The sequence below is a fragment of the Equus przewalskii genome, chromosome 11 (genome assembly GCF_037783145.1).
Source record: "Equus przewalskii isolate Varuska chromosome 11, EquPr2, whole genome shotgun sequence".
Lineage (NCBI taxonomy): Eukaryota > Metazoa > Chordata > Mammalia > Perissodactyla > Equidae > Equus > Equus przewalskii.
Window position 1 is genome coordinate 19,523,405 of NC_091841.1, and position 10,657 is coordinate 19,534,061.

The following is a 10,657-nucleotide window of genomic DNA, read 5'->3' on the forward strand; positions in this document are numbered from 1 at the left end:
AAACAAAATGGACAAACCTTTAGCTAGAATCACCAAGAACAAAATAGAGAAGGCTCAGATAAATAAAAACAGAAATTAAAGAGGAGAAATTACAATGGACACCTGAGAAATACAAAAGATTATAAGAGAATACTACAAAAAGCTGTAGCAAACAAATTGGATAATCTAGAAGAAATGGATAAATTGTTAGAATCATACAACCTTCCAAAACTGAATCCAGAAGAAATGGAGAATTTGAATAGACCAATCACCAGTAAGGAGATCGAAACAGCAATCAAAAACCTCCTCCAAAATAAAAGTCCAGGACCAGATGGCTTCCTTGGGGAATTCTACCAAACATTCAAAGAAGAGTTAATACATATCCTTCTCAAACTGTTCCAAAAAATTGAAGAGGAAGGGAAGCTTCCTAACTCCTTCTATGAGGCCAACATTACTCTGATACCAAAACCAGACAAGGACAACACAAAAAAAGAAAAGTACAGCCCAATATCGCTGATGAATATTGAAACTAAAACCTCAACAAAATACCAGGAAATCGAATACAACAATACATTAAAAAGATCATACATCATGATCTAACGGGATTTATTCCAGAGATGCAGGGATGGTTCAACATCTGCAAATCTATCAACATGATATGCCACATTAACAAAATGAAGAACAAAAATGACATGGTCATCTCAATAGATGCAGAGAAAGCATTTGACAAGATCCAGCATCCATTTATGATAAAAACTCTGAATAAAATAGGTATAGAAGGAAAGCACCTTAACGTAATAAAGGCCATATGTGACAAACCCACAGCTAATACCATTCTCAATGGAGAAAAACTGAAAGTTATCCCTCTAAGAATAGGCACCAGACAAAGATGGCCACTCTCACCACTCTTATTTAACATAGCATTGGAAGTCCTAGCCAGAGCAATCAGGCAAGAAAAATAAATAAAAGGGATCCAAATTGGAAAGGAAGAAGTGAAACTGTCACTATTTGCAGATGACATGATTTTATATACAGAAATCCCTAAAGAATCCAACAAAACACTTTTAGAAATAATAAATGAATATGGTAAAGTTGCAGGATACAAAATCGACATATAAAAATCAGTTTTATTTCTTTACATTAACAACAAAGTAGAAGAAAGAGAAATTAAGAATACAATCCTATTTACAAATACAACAAACAGTATAAAATACCTATGAATAAACTTAACCAAAGAGGTGAAATACTTGCATACTGAAAGCTATACAACATTGTTGAAAGAAATTAAAGAAGACACAAAGAAAATGAAAAGATATTCTGTGGTCTCGGATTGGAAGAATCAACATAGTTAAAATGTCCATACTTCCTAAAGCAATCTACCAATTCAGTGCAATCCCTATCAAAGTTCCAAAGACATTTATCCGAGAAAAATAATAAAGAATCCAGAAATTTATATGGAATGACAAAAGACCCCAAATAGACAAAAGAATTCTGAGAAAAAGAACAAAGCTGGAGATATCATGCTCTCTGATTTCAAAATATACTACAAAGCCTTATGAATTAAAACAGAATGATACTGGCACAGACACAGAAACACAGATCAATGGAACAGAAGTGAGAGCCCAGAAGTAACCCTGCACAACTAATATTTGATAAGGGAGCCAAGAACATACAATGCAGAAAGGAAGATCTCCTCAATATATGGTGTTTGGAAAACTGGAAAACCACATGCAAAAGAATGAAAGGAGACCATTATCTTACACTATGCACAAAAATTAACTCAAAATGGCTTAAAGACTTGAATGTAAGACCTTAAACCATGAATCATCTAGAAGAAAACATGGGCAGTACTCTCTTTGACATTGGTCTTAGCAGCATATTTTCAAGTACCATGTCTGACTGGGCAAGGGAAACAATAGAAAAATTAAACAAATGGCACTATATCAAACTAAAATCTTCTGCATATCAAAGGAAACCATCAACAAAACAAAATCTAATAATTGGGAGAAGATATTTGCAAATCATATATCTGATAAGTGGTTAATATCTCAAATATATAAGGAACTCATACATCTCAACATAAAAAACCCAACAATCTACTTTAAAAATGGGCAAAAGATCTGAGCAGGCATTTCTCCAAGGAAGATATACAGATGATCAACAGGCAAAGGAAATGACGTTCAGCATCATTAATTATCAGGGATATGCAAATCAAAACTACAATGAGATATCTCACGCCTGTCAGAATGGCTATAATTAACAAGGTAGGAAGTAACAAGAGTTGGAGAGGATGTGGAGAAAAGAGAGCTCTCATACACTGCTGGTGGAAATACAAAGTGGTACCATGGAAAACAATATGGAGATTGCTCAAAAAATTAAACCTAGAACTATCATATGAACTAGCTATTCCCCTGCTGAGTATTTATCCAAAAATCATGAAAACAAGAATGCGTAAAGATCTATGCACCCCTATGTCCATTGCAGCATTATTTACGTAACCAAGATTGGAAGCAACCTAGGTGCCCATCAAGGGACAGACGGATAAAGCAGATGTGGTATATATACACAATGGAATACTACTCAGCCATAAAAAATGATGAAATCTGTCCATTTCTGACAACATGGATGGAACTTGAGGGTATTTTACTATGAGAAATAAGTCAGAGGGAGAAAGTCAAATACTGTATGCTGTCGCTCACAAATAGAAGATAAAAACGACAACACTTAGAGACAGACATTAGTTTGGTGATTACCAGAGGTGAAGGGGGGAGGGACGAGGGTGAAGAAGTGATTAGGCACATATGTATGGTGATGGATTGTAATTAGTGTTTGGGTGGTGAACATGATGCAATCTACACAGAAATTGAAATATAACAATGCAAATCTGAAATTTATATAATGTTGTAAACTAATGTTACCACAATAAAAAAATAAAAGAAGTGATAAAGCATAAATAAGAAGATGCGGGCAGGATTTTAAAAGACCAAGATGGGATGACCCAGTATCCTACAGCTAGTAGCTGAGGGGATCCATGACCAGTTCTCCAAGTAGTAATTCATATTGTGCCACTGTGACTTTCAATTTGTGGTTTCCAAAGTCACTGTGTTCTATTGCCTCAAGCCAGCAGAATGGGAAGGAGCATGGCTTGGAAGTGGTCTACACCACTTATTCAAACATTCTACTGGATAAAATCTCAGGCATCTGTCCATACTTAGCTGCAAAGGAGTCTGGGAAAAGCAGTGTAGCTGTATAACTAGCCATAGCTGAATAACGTGAATTATTTGGGGCCAGAGAGCGGACTGTGGTAGGCAACACCCAAGACGGCCCCTAATGATTCCTGATTTCTGATATCACAAACTTCAGTAATTCTCTCTTCAGTATAGCCTGGATTTAGTGACTCACCTTTAGTAAATAAAATGTAATGGGATATTACTTCTGAGATTAGGTTTGAAAAAGACAGTAGTATCTGTATTGGGGACCGGCTCTGATGAAAGTCAGCCGTTATGTTGTGAATTGTCCTATGGAGAGAACCATGTAGCAAGGAATGACATATTTGACCAACAACTGGAAAAGACCCGCAGCTTGCCAACAACCAGCCATGTGAGTTGTCTTGGGAGTGGATCTCTCCTCAGTCAACCTCAAGATGACTGTATCCCTGGATAACATCTTAATTACAGATTTTGAGAGTCCCTGAGTCAGAGATATCTAACTTTCCCGTGTTTGGATTCTGACCCACAGAACCTGTGTGATCATAAATGTTTGCTGCTTTAAGCAGTAAAGTTAACAGCAATAGACAACTAATATATCTTCATGCCAGCCCTGGTGGCCTAGTGGTTAAGATCTGATACTGTCACTGCCACAGCCTGTGTTCATTTCCTGATCAGAGAACCACACCACCTGCCTGTTGGCTGTCATACTGTGGTGGCTGCATGTTGCTGTGATGCTGAAAATTATGCTACCAATATTTTAAATACCAACAGAGTCACCCATGGTTGACAGGTTTAACAGAGCTTCCAGACTAAGACAGACTAGGAAGAAGGACCTGGCCACCCACATCTGGAAAAATTGGCTATGAAAACCATATGACTAGCAAAGGAGCTTTGTCTGATACACCACCAGAAGGTGAGAGGATGGTACGAAAAACCAGGCAGGGTTCTGCTTGGCTCTACAAAGAGTTGCTGGGAGTTGGAATTGACTAGATGGCACGATGACCAATAAAAATATCCTCATAGAGAGATGCTCTCAATGGCGAACAGCTTCAATACACTGCTTAGTTTCTAGGGTTCTGATTTTCCCTTGGATTTTAGCCTTGGATTTATTAGTATCTCTTGACTTTTTAATTTATTTTTTTACTTTTTTCAGGGGCAAAGTTAATTAGAAAATCCTAGTCCACCATATTTTCAGAAAAGAAAGTCTTCTTCATTTATATCTTCTTTCCGTTTTTCAACAGATATTTATTGAGCATCTACTGTGAGTCACGAAGCACTAAAAATGGGCAGACAGTTCTTTGCTTCCATGGAATGTACATGCTACTGGGGGTGGGGATAAAAACCAAACATAGATTTCAGGTATTGTTAAGTGTCTTGAAGATTCTATAAATTATGATGTCAGAGTGTAGCATGAGACTTTTGGGTGCTAAGGAATGGACTGGAGGTGGGAGAGGAATTGAAAAAGAAAGTACTATTGGATTGCTGGAGACAAATTTTACCACATTTGCAGTTTTTATTGTGTGTCTGGTGGCACCTGTCTACCTTCTCTCTGTGGGTACAAGTTGCATAAAGTGCTGGTACCTACTAGATATATTGATATGGAAAGAAAATGGACCAAGAAGGGAGGTCCTCTCACTCAGATCTACATGCTCTGGGACCCCTGGAATCTGCCAGTGAACTTTTTGAAGGTTGCCTTCACATCCTTGTTTCTCAGGCTTTAGATCAGAGGGTTGAGCATGGGGATGACCACAGGGTAGAAGACAGACACAACCTTGTCTTCCTCCAGGGATTTGTCTGAGCTGCTCCACAGATACACGAATATGAGGGTCCCAAGGAAAATGGCCACAGCAGTGAGGTGAGAGGTACAAGGGGAGAAAGTTTTGACCTTGCCACCTGAAAACTTCACCTTCAAAATGGTCTTGATGATGAGCAGGTAGGAAATCAGGATGACCAAGGCATTGGCCAAAATCACGAAGTTTCCAATCAAGACAATGACAATCTCAGTGTTTCTTGTATCATTGCAGATGAGCCTCAGCAGAGGTAGGACATCACAGAAAAAGAAGTTGATTATTGTCACAGGACGGGAGGGTGAAGGTGCATGTGGTACACAAGATGGCTCCTGACATCCTGCAGACATAGGCTCCCAGCACCAAACTCCAGCATATTCTGGGGTTCATGGCCACAGTGTACAGCAGTGAGTTTCTAATAGCAACATGGAGGTCATAGGCCATCACTGCCAGCAGGAAACACTCAGTAGCTACACAAATGGTGAAGAAAAAGAACTGGGCAGCACCTTGGCCATATGAGATGACCATCTTGCCTTCAACCAGTGTGACAAGGATCTGAGGGGTGATGACTGAGGTGTAGCAGGCATCTAGGAGGGAGAGGTGGCTCAGGAAGAAGAACATTGGGGTGTGGAGTTGGACATGCACTTGGATCAGAAAGATCATCACCACGTTCCCCAGAAGGGTGACCAGATAGAAACTTAGAAACATCACAAAGAGGGGAATCTCCAACTTAGTCAGTTAAGCCCATGAGAATGAACTCAGTTATTGTGGTGAGATTATTCTTGGCCATGGATTCAATGTGGCCTATTGATCTGAGGATGAGAATGAAATAAAAAAAATCCCAGAATTGAAGGATAGATTCTTTCTCTCTGTGGTATAAGTTGGGTTTATATTTCTGGGCGACATTATATAGCGCTTGTTTTTGAGAAATCCTGTAACTTGCTGATTCTTCTTAGGCACCTATGTTCTTCTCCTGCATTTTTTGGAGCTGAACCATGAGCTGGTGTTTCTGATGCAATTAATTCTGGTTTATATTTGGAACTTTCCATGAAGATAAGGGACACACAGACTCTCAGATTAGGAAAGCATGTAGTCAGCATCTGTTCTAATCCCCATTGGATGCAGGAGTCTCCTCAATTGCGTACCCACCATGTATGTCCAGCTGTATGAGCCTCCATGGGTGGACATATCTACCTGCTAATTCTCTTTTTGGATCTAGATTCTCTCTTTATTTTCCCTCATTGGCTTTAGTTTTACCTCTTCCAGACACAAGCATTTTAATCCCTTCTTCTCATGAAAACCTTTCAGAAGTGGAAGATGATGAATCTGCTCTTTATGTTTATTCCCTCATATTACCCACTGATATATTTTTTCTTGTTATATGGTTATAATTATATAGTTATATATAATTATGATTATTTAGCATGTGGTCCAAAAATTGCCTAGTCGTATGGTATTCAAATATGCTGTTTAAGGGTACAAAGTTGGAACTAGTAGATATAAGTTTTGGAGATATGGTGCACAGCATAGTGATTACAAACTTCAAATTTACTAACAGACTAGTTCTTAATTATTTTCACCACAAAGAAGACATGATAATTATCAGACCTGATGGAGGTGTTAACTAAAGCTATGGTGGTAGTCACACTGCAGTATAGAAATACATCAAACCAACACATTGTACACATCAAACTTACACAATTTTATATGTCAGTTATATCTCAGTAATGAAAAAAAGATAATTCAAGTCTTTGTCTCCACTTTAATCTTTACCACTTTAATTTGGGTTGGAAGCCTCCTCCAGCTTTAAGTAGGGGTCACTAGTGGGAGGGAGACAGTGACATACAAAACACAGCCTCTTAGCACTATTCCCTCCACCCCGCTCCAGGAGCACAGAGGGTATGAGTTAGCTTCTTTGGAAGGCCCTGTAGGTATGGTCAGCTCCATGGTTACCATCTCTAGGACAGGATACTAACTAGCTGAGTAACCTTCAAAAGTTCACACCCCCTCCTTGGGTTTTACTTTCTGTTCTGAAAAATGGTGGGGCTACATTATAAGACCATTAAAATTCTTTCATCTCTCACAATCCATGATTTGTATGTCTGGGTATATGGGACAAGGAGGCTCTTGAAAGGATTTTTCTAATGTCTATATTACTAGAAATGTGCATAAGCTTTAGCTACTCATTACAGAATATATAAAATATGTAGGCTCTATTTCAAGTGATTTATTACTTTAATATAATATATGGGATCTTGAATCCAAAATTGAGTTAATCATGCTCCTTAGTTCCTGATAAAACATTGTTATTGATTAGGGCAAAGCCCTTCTTCATTTTATTTCATTACTTTCCCTCCTGCTTTCTCCATCCTCACTCCTTCCCCTGCTTCTCATAGGTGTTCACTCTAACATATGTGAAGTATACATCCTTCCATGTTTATCCCTTTTATATCTATTTATAAATGTGTGTATCTTTAAATAATATAGTGATTTTGGTGTTGTAAAATTTACATACGTGATCTGTGCTATATATCCCATTTTGTTTCTCTCTTTTTCCACACACATTACATTTTTATGATTTGTCCTTGTTACGCAGGTAAACCTAGTTTGTTATTTCTTATTTTGTTACGGTCTTCCTTGGAATGGTCGGAGCACATTTTACTTATCCCTTCCCCTAAACACTTTGAAGCTTTGCATATATTATATCTTATTTAATCCTGGAAATGGCCCTTCCAGCAAGTATTCCTATCTTATTTTTTACCAATGAGAAATTTGAACATCTGGGAGATGAATTTGTCTAGGATCACCCAGTTTAGTAAGTAGAGATATGGACTCTAAACAGTAATGATTTGATGGGACGTTCTGTGCTCTTTGTTATGAATTTGCTTTGCAGCCTACCTGCCTTTTTCTGCATCTTTATGATTTATGGAATCAAAGAAATCTCCCTGCAGTTCTTTGGATAATCAGATTCTTCGTACTTCTAAATCATGAGAACACTTGGGTAATTTCAACATCTTTCTCAACATCTAATCCTGAAATTTACTTAGTCCATTTTCTGTCTATCACATAATAAGTCCCGGAGTTCTCTCTGATTTAGGGACAAAATTGTTCAATGAACACAACTAGAAATTAAGTGACTGTTCATTGTGATAGAGATGCAGCCACACTGGGTTTGTGCCACATGCATGCCAGGCCCACCTCATACATTTGCTCAAATCCTTCCAGCAGCCCCACAAGTAGGGTATAGCCATGACTACTTTATGGATGGTCAAAGTGAGGTTCAGAGAGATTAAGGAAGTTGCCCAGCTTGCCACACACCCAGGAAGAAAAGGAATCAACATTTGAATCTGGGACTTTCTAACTCCGAATTCTGTTCTCTTTTCACCACATTATGCTCTCCTCTTTAGGGGAAGAGAATTACCCTTTCAGCAGACCCAAGTCTCAACATGTAAAATCCTAGCACCACTAAGACTGTTAGGCAAATATTCAACTTCCATGAGATAAGAGGATTAAGTTTGGTTTTGGAGTTTTGCAGTCGTTGATGTCTTTTCTTCTTCATACATTTTGGTTTAAGACACATTTAGTTGGGCCACACCTCTCCTTTGGTATGCTCTTGGGAAAATTGCTTAACTGATTAGAAACTCAATTTTCTCAATAATAAAATGGGAACTTAATAAGGAGATTGGAAAACTCAGAATGGATCTTTGTCTAATATGGTAGAGTGTGCTTATTTTCTAGACAGGCAGTTTCCAGATTTCCCAGAGGGAAAAATTTCAGGACCAGGTTGGTGACACCCAGTTTTGTATGATCTTATTTAAGAAGGGGTTTGGGGATCCAGCAGATTGTTTTGGGCCCAGTGTAGACGGTAGCAACAGACTCCCTGATCCCAGAATAGTTAACAAGAGAGAAAGCAAAGGTTTAAGGCCAGTAGAGATTTTAAAAGGCCTAGGGGCACTTATGGGTTGACGTTATTACTTGTAGTATGCTTTGATTATAATATGTAATGTAGAAAAATGCGAGGTTTCTGGAGGGAGTGGAGAAAGAGACAGTCTTACCAGGGGACACCCTTCAGGGTGTAGATGATCCTGAATCTTGTGCTTACTTTAACACTGGTACCTTCTCCCAAACTCTTCTCTCTTTTGCTTCTGAAAGTTGAGTCCACTGGGGAGAATGAATGTGCTCAACACAGTTAACTCTGCTCACCTTATTGGGATTGCTGTTTCAAAATAATATTTTCAACATTTACTAAGCTCTTGCCCTGAGTTAGGTAGCAGGCTAAGCACTGTGAAGCTTTCATTTCATGTCAACCTGACAATAACATTACGAGAAAGGAATATTTAATCTTCATTTTACAGTTAAGGAAACCGAAGCTTAGAGACATTGAGTATTTTGCCTGAGGTTTCATATGAAGAAAGAGAAGTTGTTCAGAACATAACTCTGGTCTCCCCAACCCCAGAATTGGGTGCTGAGCCACTATGTTGTGCTGCTTTTCCTAATACTGGTAGTCATTCATTGAGCATCTTCTCTGTGCCGATCAGATGTTAAATATTCTACATATATTATCTCATATAATTCTCACAATGACCCTATGATGAGGTATTATTTTGCCCTGGAAGAAACTAAGACTCTGAATAGTTAAGTAACTTGCCCAAGGTCACATGACTAGTCAGTGAAAAAGTCCAGAATCTAGTTGACGTTTGCCTTATTCCAAAGCTGAGGCTCTAGTACATGTGATTAATCCCACCTCCAGCTTGATTATAGGAAGTACAGTAACTTACAATGAAGTCTCTGATCTAAGCTCCACAGTCTAGTCCTTGCTTCTGCCCTGTGAAACTGTTTACATTTTCTAAAATTTACCTAGTGACACATAAGCCCAAAGAGATTACATTTGTAGATCCACCCTCCCCTTCTCCTAAAAAAATGACCCAGTCTTGGGGCTGGCCCCCTGGCTGGGTGGTTAAGTTTGTGTGCTCCACTTCGATGGCCCAGGGTTTTGCCGGTTCACATCCTGGGTGCGGAACTAGCACCGCTCATCAAGCCATGCTGAGGCAGCATCCCACATGCCACAAGTAGAAGGACCTACAACTAGAATATACAACTATGTACTGGGGGCCGTTGGGCAGAAGAAGGAAAAAAAATGAAAAAAAAAAAGACCCAGTCTTAATTGCATATTTCACACAAGAGCTCAAATCTCAGTCTGGACGTGGTCCATTAAACGACAAGTTCTGATGACAATGGCCCAATTCTCTGCCAGTTTCACCTACCCTAGTTTGTGTGAACATCACTTCAGAGTCAGCATCCTCTCAACATGACCAAGGCACAATTACATCTTAATCACCTGGTGGAATAATACAGTTGGATTCATCTTAGGTTTGGAATTAAACTAATCTAAGGTCATCGAGGCATTTTGTAGAAGGCAGCGAAGATTGCTCAAATAGATGAATGTAGCTGACAGATTTGAGGTTTCTTCTTAGTAGGCAAGCCAATGGGATATTTAAAACAATTTGGGGATGGCTCTATGGGAGGGATGCAGTGAGCACAAAGGTTCTCCCTGAATCATGAATCATCTCCTGGGACAGTCCCCAGAGCTCCTAGGAAAAGCCATCTTGTCAGGGAGAACACACTGTAGCAGGGGCTCATTATCTCATCTGCACACATCTGAGAGGATAAAAACAACTCTTG

At 39.0% G+C, this 10,657-nt stretch overlaps 1 pseudogene; it reads right to left on the reverse strand.

Annotated features, from left to right (window-relative positions):
• Positions 1–4,830: 4,830 nt before the first annotated feature.
• LOC103560499 (olfactory receptor 9I1-like) lies at positions 4,831–5,765 on the reverse strand (annotated as a pseudogene).
• Between the last annotated feature and the right edge of the window lie 4,892 nt (positions 5,766–10,657).